The sequence below is a fragment of the Mandrillus leucophaeus genome, unplaced genomic scaffold (assembly GCF_000951045.1).
Source record: "Mandrillus leucophaeus isolate KB7577 unplaced genomic scaffold, Mleu.le_1.0 Scaffold169, whole genome shotgun sequence".
NCBI lineage: Eukaryota > Metazoa > Chordata > Mammalia > Primates > Cercopithecidae > Mandrillus > Mandrillus leucophaeus.
Window position 1 is genome coordinate 4,217,452 of NW_012101687.1, and position 16,095 is coordinate 4,233,546.

A 16,095-nucleotide genomic window follows, 5' to 3' on the forward strand; every position below is an offset into this window, starting at 1 on the left:
CCCAGACTGGAGTGCAGTAGTGCAATCTCGGCTCACTGCAAGCTCCGCCTCCTGGGTTCACGCCATTCTCCTGCCTCAGCCTCCCAAGTAGCTGGGACTACAGGCGCCTGCCACCACGCCCGGCTAGTTTTTTGTATTTTTTGTTTTAGTAGAGACGGGGTTTCACTGTTAGCCGGGATGGTCTCGATCTCCTGAATTCGTGATCCGCCCGCCTCGGCCTCCCAAGGTGCTGGCATTACAGGCGTGAGCCACCGCGCCCAGTCAAAAAAAATTTTTTTTAATTAAGTGCTAAGTGTTATAGGTGCACAAAAAAGGGAGTGACCTGTTTTAAAGCCTTTGGTAAAAGATGACTTTTGAGCAGGGTTTTGTCAGGTTAAGAAGATAGCAAGAGCCTCTTGAATAGAGAAAACATCCCGTGAACAATATTGAGGTGCAAGACTGTGTTATATCCAAAGAACAATGGATAATCCTATGAAATTGGGGTGTTGATTTTAAGGAGAGTGAGGTGGAAGTGAAAGCTAGAAAATGGATTTGGGTTGGATTTTCAAGGACTTTGCATTTCAGGCTAAGTTTGAGGGTTTTACTCATAAATAGTCAAGGATGCAAAAGAGTAGAAAACGTGGCAAAATATGAGAGAGCAAAACATATAAGAGCTGTTTTTAATCAGTGAGGCCAAGAATGTCCTGCGACTCAGAGCTTTGTCATCTTTAATATTTTGTAAACCTCTCTTGGAGCCAGACTCGAACTGGAAATTTCAGACTTACTCCTATGTTTATGATCTTGTGTTGTTCAAAAAGTTTAAAATTTCACATTGCTGCTATGCTCCATCCAGTGAAGACAAAGTTACCTGCCAGAAATAATCTGAAAGGCGAACAGTACAGTTTTACCAGTTTCTCTGTTATGTCATTCATTTCCAAGTAAAGAATAGATCAACAAATAGACAAAATCCTTTTTGTCCCCAGACAGAAGAATTTAAAAGGTTAATTTTATACATGTTGGTGGATTTTTTCCCCCTACATGTGGTACAAACCACCCCCTAGAGGCAAATTACTTAAATCAACTCTCGTAACCACACATACATATTTATGCAGCCAGCAATGGGAGGTGCGGAGGGCAGGGGATTCCAGGTGACTCAGTATGTCTGGCATCCGGGTCAGGAATTTCAACCGATGGCAGAGGGGTTGCCACCATAATAGGTGCTGCGTATGAACTGCCACCGAATCACTGCATGTGTTGTGTGCTGTGTGAGGTCCTTCCGGATCTGTCTTGAGGCCAGGCAACCCTTAATGTGAAGCAGCTTTAATTTTTTCCTGCTCATTCAGCATGGATGGCCTGGAGGACTTGCTTTCCTGCTAGCTTCTTAGGTGTCTAACTCCTAGTTAGTTGTGGTAAGTCTGTCTTGGAGTTTAAATTTTCCTAATATTGACATAAATGACTGCACACTGGAAATTTCTAGTTGGCTCACCCATATGCAGCACATGGTGCCCAATGTGGGGGAACGTTCATTATTCTCTCCCATTCCTTTTAAGTGAACCTGCCATGGAAAGTAGACATTGAACCGTATTGTAATCAGTATTGTTCCTCTTTCTTGCTGTGGAGATATCCAGTTACCTTGCACAGATAGATCTTTGTCTTAGGAAGATCCACCTGCCTGGCCCCTTTTAGCAAAGGGGCCCAAATGTTGCTGCAAATAAATGGCAAACTGGCACAAAATCCAAGGAGATTCAAAGGAGAGGGATAGGGACATCAAGCCCCTTCCTTCTTTGAGATGTTAATAAAACATCTATACTGGATTAAACTGGCCACAGTACAAGGCCACCAGGTAGACAGCACTATGACCCCAAGGAGAAGCTCACCTCAGGAGAGAACAATGTGGCACGAGAGTTCAGTTTCTTCCCAGGGCCAGGGTTGTCATGGCAGATGGTTTGACATGGGCTGATGTGGGAGACCCTCCTCGCTGACCCTCCTAGACACTGTACCATGTGGGTGGCCTTGAGGAAATGACCAAGAGTGTGTTTAAGCCATATAGTTCTCTTTCTCAAAAACTTTTAGTTTTTGACTTAACATCGTATTAAATATAAACATCCCATCTGGATGTTCAAGGCCCCCAAATCTGACCCTGAAGTTCTTTTCCCAGGTTGTTTTCCCAAATGACCCCCACAAGGTTGCTGTGGTCGGTCAACCTGAATAGCCTGATGTACTCCTTTCTCACCTCCTTGCCTTTGCTCGGTTGGGAACACTCTCCCTCTTTCTACGTGTCAACACCCTGCTCACCCTCTGAGACCCAGCTCATATGTAATTTCCTCCAAAACTCCTCTCCTAAATCCCTCCCACCAAGATTTCCTTCTCTGGTTTACTTTTCTTTTGCATGTTTCCACTGCTCTTCGTGCACTTATGTACTGCAGCCTCATCCATTTCTAGCCTGTACACTGAAAGACATCATTGTAGGTACTGTGAGTTGCAGCCCAGAAGCACAGGAGATCTGTAAACGGTTGAATTGCACCAAATTGTATTGAATTGCACCAAATTGTATTGCCAAAGGTCACACAGCTGGTTAGGGATAGCAACGGAAGTAGCAATCACATTTCCTGACACCTAATCCGATAGTGTCTCAGTATAATAAACTGGAATCCTCTTTTCTTCTAAAAGTTACATGTATGGCTTAAAAAGTATGACATATATGGCCTATATCATAAAAAATCTTTTAATGTGTTATTTATCACTTCTTTCTGGCTATAAGTAGCCCTCCCAGTTGCCAATGAGAAGTGTGCTTACCAGGCAGAGAGAGCGTGCAGCATGCTGGTGGATGCAGCAACCCTGTCTGTGTTCTGCCCAGCTCTCCTTGGATCCCCTGTAGGAGTCTGTGCTCCTGTTGGACTTCTGTGTGCCTCAACTTCTAAATGGCCTGCAACGGTGACTCACCTTGAGCCCTGCCCTCGGATACCAGAGTCATTTTTCCCACACACAGAAAACTGTCTACATACCTAGCAATTTATGTTTCCTTGGGGTGGCTCTTAGTCAATAAGTGACTGGTATGGATGTATGAAAGACCAACTGCCTGGCCTCCAGCTGGGACAAACTCTAAGGCATAATTCATTCTCCTGAGCTGCTCTCCTGCAGGAGCAGGCGGGAGCTGGGACTTTGCCTGAAATTGTGCCTTCACTCAGATCCTTCTCCTACCTGTCCTGCTTCTCCAGCTATCCCCTGCCCCACCCCAGCCTCTTCATGGGCCACTTTCTCTGTACATCCCTTGCCCATGAATCTGCATCTCAAGGTCTGTCTCGGAAGAACCTGAACTAAGGCTGTGTTGTGTGGAAGACAATGGAAGATGGAGCAAGACTTAATCATTGCTCACAAAGACCAAAATCAATTGGAAAGTCCCCTCTATAGACAGTTGACGTTCCTAGGTGGCTGTTTTTGGCTCACATTCAGAAGCATCCAGAGTTCAAAATACACAGTCCAAATAATGGCACACATGAGGACTGAGGCTTTGTAAGTCTGACATTAACACAATATTACATTTGGTCACACCCCCTAGCCTTTTGACTGTTTACATCCTCAGATATGAAGGGTGTTTGAGAAGGCCTGCCACCAGGGAGAGTACAGGTCATTGGTTTATTGAGTGACATTGGACTCTGCTTACTTTCCCAAAGTGAAAAAGTCTGTTACTGCAGCAAAGGCAGTGCTGAGGAGTGAAATGCATATGGATGACATTGAATATAATTGACCATCATTTCCTATTTGCCGGCTTCCTATGTCCACAGGCCAGGATACCACTATTGCCCAATCAAAGGGCAACTTCTCTGAAAGAGTAAGAAAAGGGTAGGGTGCAGCTCTATTCCTGGGTGCTCCCTCTCACGTGGTCCTGAGGCACTTAGCACTTTCCCAATCACTGTTGTAAGAACCTGCTTCCTTTTCTTAGACTGGGAGATCTCTGAGGACAAAAACCCATCTTGCACGGGACTGTGTTTCCAGAGCCTGGCACAATGCCTGGCCCTAAGTAGGTGCTCAATAAATATGTTCTGACACTACGTGGGAGCCCTTTGAACATAAGGCTGGGCCCCTGGAGTCTGATCACATTAGGTTTACCTTCTTAGGACAGATATAGATTAAAGGATTCTGGAGTTGAGGCTGTCCCTGCTATGGGCCACAGTGGCCACATACCAGAGAAATGGCTGCTCCGGTTGCCTCTTGTACCATTTCCAATGGTTCTGCCTGCTAAGTTTTAGTAAGAAGTGCTCCTCCTGGAGACCCTGAAGGAGGCACAGTTTCCTCAGACCTAGGAAATCTTGGGGAAGGCTCATTAGAGTTCCCTAGCTTAAAAAAGAATCAAATTTGACATGGTCTGAATTCATTATTCTGGAAATTACAAGACTTATTTTACTAAAAGCAAGTCTCTAGTCCAGGAGAATGGAGACCAGACTCTGGAAGGGAAGAGAGTTCTGGAAGGTTGTCTCTGCCTTGGATTCATCTTTGCGGTCTTACTACCCGCACGTTAGTTGTAGTGAATGTCCCTTACCTTCGGTGCCTCTGAGAGCCAGATTGTTCTTCCTCCGCATGCCCCGTCTGTGATTGAGCCACTGGCCTGTGAGGCCCACCAGTAGGACCTGTTTCTTTCTGCAGTACCCAAGGAAGAGTTACAGAATCCTGATGGGGGGCGTCAATAAAATCATAATTTTCTATCAGGATCAAATATTTGGGAAGTGAAGCCAGGGGCAAAATAAGAAAACTAGAGCTGAATGTTTTTATTTATTTTTCAAGCTAAATATCTGTGAGAGATTTGTAAAAAACATTTACTATTTTTAATATTCTCCCTTGCTTCATCTCATACCTTAAAAGTTGAAGCCATCTTTGGCTGCCACAGGGTAATTAGAAGCGGTCTGCTTCCTCCCTGCCCAGTTTCCCAGATGTTGGGAAAGTGGAATGTTGGCTGAAGGGAAGATTGTGCAATGCTTTTTATTTTTTATTTATTGCTAAAGAATTGATACATTGTTTAACAGGTTCTTTAAGAAAATTCTATTCTCTGATTTACCTTCCAAATGCCTTGAGTGGTGATGGAAGACTTAAGTCATTTTGTGTTTTTTAGCATTGCAGCCCACATCAAATTTCATACCTTCCTTAGTATACTCATTATTTGCCCAATAACATATAGACTAAGATCCATATTCCCAAGTCAAATTCTGAAGAAAAGTCTACTTTTAGATTTATTTTTAGTTTTTTAGTTTGCTTATACTTGACACCAAAACCACAAAATATTTGCATGAGCCAATGCTCAAAAAAGTGCTGCCATAAGCTTGTTACTAGAAGCTGCTTTTGGTCCTAAATTGCCAAGGAAGAAAGAGTCCAAACATAGGTTTCCTGTTGGGGTCCTTGAGCAATATTACTTTCTGCCAAATGCCCTTTTTGGGGATTGACTTTTTTTAAAGCAACCAGTTAGAAAATATTGAGTGTATTTTAAAGCAACTGCAAATATATGAGTTAACAGAGTTAGAGATGAGGTTGTCAGTTACCACAATTCATCAGTTCTTCATCCAATAAATATTTATCAAGCATCTATCATCTTCCAGGAACTACATGTTGGTTTAAGCCAAATTTAACTTTAAGATAAATTGGAGTTTATACTATTGCCTTCCAAATAGTAAATGTTACAGAAACAGGAACAAACACTAGGTTTTAAGATAATCACAATAGTTTTATTCCAATAGTTTTCAAGGTGACTGGTTCTGTTAAGACGGGGGGTGGGGCAACTTTTGATAAAGAAGTAGACCAGGCACAGTGGCTCACACCTGTAATCCCAGCACGTTGGGAGACTGGGGCAGGAGGATCACTTGAGCCCAGGCAAAACAGGGAGACGTCATGTCTACTAAAAATTAAGAAAAAAAAAAAAACTGGCCACGCGTGGTGGTCTGAGCCTGTACTCCTAGCTACTCCGGCAGCTGAGGTAGAAGCATGGCTTGAGCCTGGGAGATGGAAGCTGCAGTGAGCAGTGATTGCATCACTGTACTCCAGCCTGAGTGACAGAGCAAGACCCTGTCTCAAAATTAAAAAAAAAAAAGAATTTGGCAAAGTCAAGGCTTTCATTTTAAATATCTACATTCCTAAGCTTTTCTCCTCAATAATCATTTGAAGTAGACAAAAGACGAAAATAATAAAGTAAGAAGATCTGATAACTCTATAAGAAATTTTACCCAACAGAATACTTTCTGATAGCAAATTAAAATTCTAAAGCAACAGAGTATCTACATAATGGTGGCCATCTTAGGACGGCGAGTATTAGCATCAATCACTTTATATTGTTGGAAATATGCACAACATACATTCAGGCATTTAATTTTTTGATAAAGACTTAATGTCTACAAAAACACACATTAATTCATTTTAAAAAGGATTATTTTATTTCTAATTGACACATAATACCTGTATATATTTATGGGGTACAATGTCATGTTTTGATACATATGTTATACATTGTGTAATGATCAAATCAGGATAATGAGCATAGCCATCACCTCAAACACTTTTTATTCCTTTGTGGTAAGAACATTCAAAATTCTCTCTTCTAGCAACTTGGAAGTATACAATACACTACTGCTGACTACAGTCACCCTACTGTACCCTGGAACACCAGCACTATCCATCCAATGGACCTGTGACTTTGTACCTGTTGACAGCCTGTCCCTATCCCCGTCTCCTCCTTACTCTCCCCAGCCTCTGATAACCACCATTCTACTCTGTACTTCTGTGAGATCCGTTTTTTTATATTCCACCTATGAGTGAGATCATGCAGTATTTGTCCTTATGTGTGGAGAAAGGGGAATTCTTATACACTGTTGGTGGAAAAGTAAATTAGTACAGTCATTGTGGAAAACAGTATGGAGTTTCCAAGAATTAAAAATAGAAGTACCACGTGATTCAGCAATACCACTGCTGGGTATATATTGAAAGAAATGAAATCAGTATGTCAAAGAGATATCTGTACTCTCCTATTTATTACAGGACTATTCACAATAGCCAAGAAGGAATCAACCTAAGTGTTCATCAACAAATGAATGGATTTTTAAAATGTGTTATATACATATGATGTAATACTGTTTGGTCATAAAAACAAAGTCCTGTCATTTGTGAGAATATGGATAAATCTGGAGGACAATGTGTTAAGTGAAACAAGTCAGGCACAGGACAAACATTGCACTAGTTCTTGACTTGTCTCCCTCTGTGTAGTAATTCAGAGCCTACGGTAAAATGAATAAATGCTCTTTTCTCCCCCCAAAAGATCCATTAAGCATCGCATATATGCATTCTTGTCATCTCGTACAGGAATATCAAGTTAACCTAATCTTTTGCTTTCGCTTTGTTTTTTGGAAGCATTGATTAAATAATTTACACTAGGTATAAAATTAAAATTTACATTAAAACATTTAAATATGTAATTTGTCAACAGAAATATTGAGTAGTGGCATTTAAAGCACTGTGTTTGCTTGCTGGATTTGGTAAAGGTGAATAGGATACTGAGTCTGCCTTCCAGAATCTTGTAATCAGTGGGGCTGACGAACTCAGACAAGAACAATTCAATGTGCTAAGGAGGTTTGTACAGAAGAAAGAGAATTAACTCTGCCTGGGATGGAAGGAAGGGTGAGTCAGGGAATTTGATACATAAGAAGTGAATTCTGAGTTTGAGTTGATTCTGGGAAGTTGAGTAAGTGTTAATCAGAAGGATTAGATGAGAGGAGATAAAGAGGAAACTCAAGAAGCTATAATAGAAAAGACAGGCCGGGCACGGTGGCTCACACCTGTAATCCCAGCCCTTTGGGAGGCAGAGGCAGATGGATCACTTGAGGTCAGGAGTTCAAGACCAGCCTGGGCAACGTGGTGAAACACCATCTTTACTAAAAATACAAAAATTAGCCAGGCTGGTGATCCTTGCCTATAACTTCAGTCACTTGGGAGGCTGAGGAAGGAGGATTGCTTGAGCCCTTGAAGCAGAGGTTGTAGTGAGCCGAGAGTATGCCACTGCACTCCAGCCTGGGTGACGTGAGTGAAACCCTGTCTCAATAAATAAATAAATAAATAGATAAATAAAAAAAAGACATGTGTTTATATAATATTAAAAACTCATATCATGCCAGAATCCCAGCTTTAGGAGGCCAAGGTGGGAGGATCACTTGAGTCCAGGAATTCCAGACCAGCCTGGGCAACATAGCGAGACCCTGTGTCTACAAAAAGCTTAAAAATTAGCCAGGCATGGTGGCGTGTGCCTGCGGTCCCAGCTACTCAGGAAGCTGAGATGGGAGGATGACTTGAGCCCAGAAGGTGGAGGTTGCAGTGAGCTGAGATTGCGCCACTGCACTCCAGCCTGAGTGACAGAGGGAGACCCTCCCTCAAAACAAAGCAAAACAAACAAACAAAACTCACAAAACCCCAAAAACCTCATATCATACAAGAAGTTTTGGACAGAACAGGTACAAGATACAATATTGTTGATACCAGAATTTACTTACCTAGAAAAAATATTTGAATTCAAATAATGCTGAAAAATTAGTATCAACATCATTTTATACAAAGATTTATTTTAAACTGGCTAGTAAAAGTACATACAGTCTGGGCGCGGTGGCTCATGCCTGCAATCCCAACACTTTGGGAGGCCCAGGCGGGCAGATTGCTTGAGGTCAGGAGTTCGAGACCAGCCTGGTCAACATGGGGAAACTTCATCTCTACTAAAAATACAAAAATTAGCTAGACATGGTGGCAAGCACCTGTAGTCCCAGCTACTTGGGAGGCTGAGGCAGGAGAATCACTTGAATCTGGGAGGTGGAAGTTGCAGTGAGCTAAGACTGCACCACTGCACTCCAGCTTGGATGACAGACAGGGCGACACCCAGTCTTAAAAAAAAAAAAGTACATATAATATGATCTCATCTTTTTTAAAAAAAAAATGGCATGCACCTGTATAAATGTATGTGTGAAAATGCATTTGTGTGTTTGTGTGTTTATGTATTTATTTAAATAGGATTAGATGAGCATTGGTAAAACTATGGAAGAAACAGCCATGTAAACAACATGGTTTCCTTTGGAGAGTGGCTCATGTGAGAAGAAGGGGAAGAAAGAAGAAAGGGTGAGCCAAGAAAAAATGGTAAAAATATAGCTTTAACAGCATGAATTCATCTATGCATGTGTGTATATGCATACATGTGTACAATATATGTATATGTATATGTATATATAGAGAGAGGGTGTTGGGGGGGTGGAGAGAAAAAAGAGAGAGAGTGTTTTATAAGAAAAGAAAATGAAATACAAACTGAGGGGCATTCGGGGCAGATTGGATGCCTTGTGTGAAACCACCAGCACATTTAAAAGATTGCAAAGAGTCACCGCATAGCATCTGGGTGAGACCTGTCTTTTCATTTCTTCAGTATCTGATAGTCCTATCAGCTATCACTGATAAATGTAGGTGGGGTGGGTGATTTTTCCTTTTAAGCTGGCTGATGTTTCTCTCTTATGGGAATTTATAACCCATATCTTGGCATTGTCATTGGCAAAGAGGAAGATTTCTTTCCAAAGAGAAAGATGTTAATCTTCAGGCCTAGATTTTCTGGTTCATTACATCGTATGATATCAATAGCGAAGGAACCAGAGAGCACAGGCCTCTGGGTCAGCGTCTGAACCAGCAGGATGGAGCACTGGTACACATCTGGCCTTGCCTCAGACCCACTGGAATCAGCTTACCTTACCTCTTCAGTCTCAAGAGTCCCATTTGCAAAAGAGAGCTTATACTGTGTGCCTTGGAGGAAGGGCAAGCAAGCACATGACAAATTCTCATAAACAACCTTGATACAAACATACCAACTACAGAAGGTATGGTTCTGTTCCCTGCTGCCCTTAAGCTTCCAAGTAAAAGTCTTGCTTTTGTCTACTCGACTAATGGAAATACCTTTCATGGGTGTATACATGTATTTACTAAATTGGTTCTATGTATTATCTTCTGCATGTCATACCTGCTGCTGTCACAGTTATAATTAAATGTTACTGCAATTAAAATGTAGAGTAACCACTGTCAGCCTGAAAACTGGGCTGAGAGGCAGGGAAAGGGATTGAGCCACTCTGAGTCACACTGATTTCATAGGTTTTAAGCACAGGTGAGAGAACCAAAAACCACAGCCAGACATGGGCAGAAGAGAAATGGTCTTAAATAGATAAAATTGGACGAAGAAGAAAAGGGAATAGGGATTAGGAAGGAAAGATATGGATAGAGGTAGGAAGATATTCCAGGAGCCACTACAATAACTGAAAGTGACTGTTTGCAGTGATGTCTGTCTGTTTTGCTGTGAATGAAAAATAAAGGGCCTATGAGGCAAGATCTCAGCCAGGATCACAGAGGGAGGCAGGAGCCCAAGGGTGTAATGCTGTTCAACTTGATCCGTAAGCCAAGCTGTACTTTCAGCTTTGCCATGTACTAGTTGTAAATTATTTAACTTCCTGTGCCTCTATTTCTTCAAATAAATAATGAAGATAAAAATGTCAATAATAATATCTACAAGAGCAGACTATTACAAAGATAAAGTGAATAAATTGGCATAAAGTGTTTATTACACTGCTACCACATAGTAGGTACTGTATATGTGCTAGTCCTTATTATTTCCTGTTTTCAGAAGGTAGAAGTAAGCAGTTTCTACTAGGATGGGTGAATCCTTTTCCCTGAAGGCAGACAAAATATTTAAATATCTGGAACAAAGAGAATAAAAAGAAAGAAACATGCAATGTTTGCAGAATTCTTCTGAGAAGTTCCTTCTCAACCAAAAAGTTTGCTTGCATGTTGTTTAATGTTTTCATAAGCAACAGTGTCTCAAATGAGGAAGGACAATTGGTATTGAGGCTGCAATAAAAGTGGAAAAGGACTGTGAATAGAGGCTGCCTTCATCTACCATTTCTGACCCAGGTGAGGAAACCAAAGGGCCCAGAAACTGTCACCCCACTGACTTGGCTGTGATTTGTGGACAAAACCCTTTTTATCCTTCTTTTTGTCCAAACTGAACTGAGTCAGTTCAGAAATCCTGGACTTCTCAGATGTTCAATGCTATGTCACTTTGGCAGAGAGCAGAGGGGATGTCTGAATGTTCCTTAGCTCTGTCTTAAGTAGGAAATAAAGGGACAAGGAAAACCCTTTGACTGGGTTCTGTCTCTTCTTGTCTGAAACTTGTGTCTCCTGGGACCTAAGTTTTCTACCTTGTGTCTCCTGGGACCTAAGTTTTCTACCTTCTTGTGATTTAAGTAATCAAAGCGAGGCCTAGATGGCAGAAGGGAATGATTTACAAATTTTGGCCAACATAGAACAGGGCCCAACTCAGATAGGTAGAATTGAGAATGAAAACAACTTTCTGGAGTGAATTAGGCTGTGTGTATCAGATGCCTTTAAAATATTTATACTCTTTCATCCAGCAATTCTAAGTATTTATCCTAAGAAAACCCAGCAGATGTGCACAAATATTTTACTATTCAAGGATGTTCATTACAGTTTTGTTTTTAATAGTAAAAAATTGGAAAAATCTAGATTTCCAAAAATAATCCTAATTAAATAAAGTATGATTCATGCATGTTGTAGACTCTTACAAAGAGGCTAAAAAATCAACTAGAGAAGAAGGTTTATTAACGTAGGAAAATGTTCACAATTCATTGGCAAATAAATATTGCAGAAAACCTCAATGATAGGGTAGAAGAATCGAAGGATAACTAAACCCTCTTCGATCCATGCATTTTATCCTATAGAAAGAGGAACTTTTTACAATGAAAAGAAAAAAATAAAGCTATTTATTAGATGTAGTGGAGTGGACAGCAAAGGGAAAGAAGAAATTGATGCCTACCAAATATTGCTATTCTCCTAGCTGTCCCCAACTTGGTGCTCTCACAATTCAAGCATTCTCCCCTAGGGCTATGGACTGATGTTCATGTACCCCCACAATTCATGTGTTAACACATAGCCGCCAATACAATGGTATTTGGAGATAGGATCTTTAGGAAGTACTTAAGTTTAGATGAGATCATGACAGTGGGGTCCTTCTGATGGATTAGTGCCTTTATAAGGAGAGGAAAAGAGAGAGATCTTCCTCCAAGCAAAGGCTATGTGAGAGCCCAGTGAGAAGGCAGCCAAGCGCTGGCCTGGAAGAGAGCCCTCACCAGGACTCAGTCACGTGGGCGTCCTCATCTCAGACTTGCAGCTTCTACCCATTACCCAGCTACAAAGCCACTTTACGTGTTTAGGTATTTATTATAGCAGCACCCCTCTTTGTGGTACCAAAATCCATTTGTCAGCTTGGGCTGCCATAACAGAATACCCTAGAGTGGGTAGCATAAACAACAAAAATTTATTTCCTCACAGTTCTGAAGACAGGTATACCCAAATGGATATGGCTGGTGTGGACATGATGTAAGTCCCTCTCATAGACTACCCTGGGTTTCACGTGCCAAGGCTGTCCCAGGAGGGAAGCCAAAGGAGCAGAAGCATGTGGTGCAGGAATCCTGCCTTGACCAGAGCTCAGCCGTGTCATGTCCCCCAGCCCCCTGCACACTTGTTATCCCACGCTCCTGTCCATCTGCAGCAGTGACTAAGGGCCCGGAAAGACACATACATGTTAATGGTGGTTATCTCTGGGTGATAGAAGTATGAATAATTTTTATATTTTAATATTTCATATAGCAAGCGCAAATTACTCTTGTAGTTGGAGTGGAAGAGTCCATTAATTTAATCAATTTAAATGTATGTCATGGACGGGCAGATCTTAGAGCAGGACCTTCTGAGCTTCCATTTTGCTCATCTGTAAAATAAGCCAAATGACTGGTAAAGTTCCTTCTAGCTTTGGCAGTCTGTGATTCAACAGATTTGCTTTTTAAGGGTGAAGAACAGGAGGGTAGCTTAAGAAGGTCACAGACTCTAAGGTATGCATGTGAAAAATCTTTAAAGCTGATCGAGTGCAAAGCTAGTTGCAGTGTATTAAATTTGTTTTCAGCACTTTGGGAGGCCGAGACGGGCGGATCACAAGGTCAGGAGATCGAGACCATCCTGGCTAACACGGTGAAACCCCGTCTCTATTAAAAAAAAAATACAAAAAACTAGCCGGGCGAGGTGGCTGGTGCCTGTGGTCCCAGCTACTCCGGAGGTTGAGGCAGGAGAACGGCGTGAACCTGGGAGGCGGAGCTTGCAGTGAGCTGAGATCCGGCCACTGCACTCCAGCCTGGGCAACAGAGCAAGACTCCATCTCAAAAAAAAAAAAAAAAAAGAAAAGAAAAGAAATTTGTTTTAATTTTTCGTGTGGATAAGAACAGAAATCACATTAACAGGAAACATAGTATCTGTTATTTGGGAGATGGGAATGACATGGTCCTTAGCTCTCTACCTAACAGGTGTCTGTGGGTATTCATTCAGAAACCCCTGCAAAGGTGGTGATTAGGTGAAAGGAGATTTTAGATTCATCTGGACACTTCTGGAAAATGACTCACTCATCTATTTGGTGAACGTTTACAAAGCACATACCTCTGATTTGTTCTGAGGTATAAAGATGCCTCATGCTATTCTCTATCCTCAGAATCACCACAATGTTGTCATATATTTTTGACTACTTTCCCTTTTTAGAAGAACCTTGACAAATTTTTCTTAGATAAACATAATATTTTAATATAAAGACTCTCAAGTATTTGGTTGATGACGTAGTATGTTTATATTGGCAAAAACAATGTTGAGCTTCATGGAAATGTTAAATCTTAAAATTCCTTTTTTATTTTTTATTTTTTGGAAAGAAGCCTTGCTATGTTGTCCAGGTTGTCCTCAAACTCCTGGCCTCAAGTGATCCTTCCATTTCAGCTTCCTAAGCAGCTGAAACTACAGGTGTGTACCACCATGTGCAGCTAAGATATCTTATACTAAGTTAAAATATATATATATTACCATTCTGAAATTATGACAATAGGGAACTCATTTATCTACGCTATCAATTTTCTATAAATTTTTAATGATTTTTTTCTTTCTTAGCATTTCTAAATGTATTTTACACTGTTGTAACATTGACTAAAAATTTAAAAATCACTCACTGTTCCATCACTTCAACCAATAATTTGTTTTCACTCTTTTATAGTACGTTCCAGGCTCTCTCTGTTTATTTATGCGTGTAATTTTTATGTAGCTGTGTCTCATAGCTGACACATGTTTTGGGCTCCTGTTTCTTTAAATAGTGTCACATTACACCTGGGAGTGGTGCTCAGGGCATGTGCTCTGGGCGTTATACTTGGGAGTTGTCCCTGCTGTTGCCTCATAGTCTTTGTAAATGACCATTCATAATAATTATGCAATATTCTACCAACCTGATGTGTGTGTGTGTGTGTGTGTATATATATATATATATGATTTTCTTTTTTAAAAAAACTACTTTACAAAGTTGTCCCAGGACAGCTTTATGTAATTTACAGGCTCCGGAAATAACCAAAACCCTCATCTGCCACAAAAATTCACCCAACTGCAATTGGATCTTTGGGCAAAGCCTTCCTTGCCTTCTCTTTGGGTTAAAGATAGTTTTGGGAAAGTGAATACTTTTAATCCCTAACATCTATATTGCTGATTGGTTTCATCGGTTGACTCCTCTCCCGGAATAGAACGATTAGGGAAGAGGGGAATGCTGGGGTTGGGGTGGGAAGAAATGAAGCAGAAAGAGAGGGACAGGTGACATAAGTACCAAAGATAAATGTTGCCTGCTTCAAAATGTTTCCTAGGGTTACTTCTGAGCACTGTTCCCTTGAAGACTTTAGGGGCATCTGTTATCATTGTCTGTGTTTTCAGAGGGAAAAGTAGAAGTCACTGAGGCTAAGTGACCAGTCAGAGGTCAAATGGCAGTGAGTGGTGGAGTCAGCGTGAGGATTCCTGTCTGTTGGCTTATTGTATTAGAGTGTTTTCTCCCATGAGCGCCTTTGCAGCCACTCATCAGCACCACTTTGACTCTCACAGTTGGGTGAGCTCCATAAAGCAGGCCAGGAAAACCTTCCAGGGGTCAGGTCACCGGCAGTTTCTGGGACAACGCTTTGCTGCTGCTCCCAGTCACTACCCTTCACGCTAAACCAGAAAACCGGCTACTCCAAGGTTACAGGACATCTATCCCTTCCTTCTGGGGATAAACTTATCCTCCTGCCTATGCCTATCCCCAAGCCCAGCCAGTAGAAAATAATGGAATAGTGTGTGACCTTTATGGGCCCCTCTGAGGTAGGAAAATGTACTTGGCAAGGTAGTCAGTCTAGTGTGAAGCACAGGGGCTGTGGAATCAGCTCAGTGGCTTTGATGCCGGGTTCTATCCCCAGGGCTGCTGCTAGCCCATTTAGTGCCTTTGTTCATGTTAGAGGAAGGTGTCCCCTCTGGTGGGTGCAGCCCTGCCGGCATGTGGCTGGGCAAGTGAAACGCAGGCTGGATTTTGGCCTCTATTTATTCATTTGGCTGCCAGTGGAGCAGTGAGTGACTTATGCAACTCTATGTAAGTGCCCTATCCAGACTTTACTATTGGCTGACCTGAGCAGGCTGCTTGACCTTTCTGAGCCTTGGTTTCCCCATCTGTAAAACAGACAAAATAACAGTACCTGCTTCAAGGGTTGGCAGGAGGTTAAATGAGATGGTGAGTGTAAAACACCCAGGATGGTGCCCTGTGAGTAGGAAGCCAGTGTTCTATAAAATGGCAGCTGTTATTACTAGCTGTTACACTTATGGCTTGGCTTTATAAAACAAGTGAAGCCTATACTTTTTAATACTCTGTTGAGCAACTTGATTTGTCTAGACACGTATTTTGTAAATGGTGGGCAATTATGAAAAAGGGAAGCAAGATTCATAATAGATTATTTGTTATCATTTTAATATAAAGGTTATGATGATTCTTTTTGGTTGCACCATCTGAAGTAGGCATATCTGATATAGAATTTCTAATTACATGTTTAGTTCAAGAGAGAGTCATTTATAAGTTCACACCCTGACACACCCATGCCCCTGGAGAAAACTTCAAATTTTGTGGGATGTCTTGGGCATTGGGACAGACAACTCCATTCAAGTTATTATTTGGTAAATTCTTGCTCTGTTTCC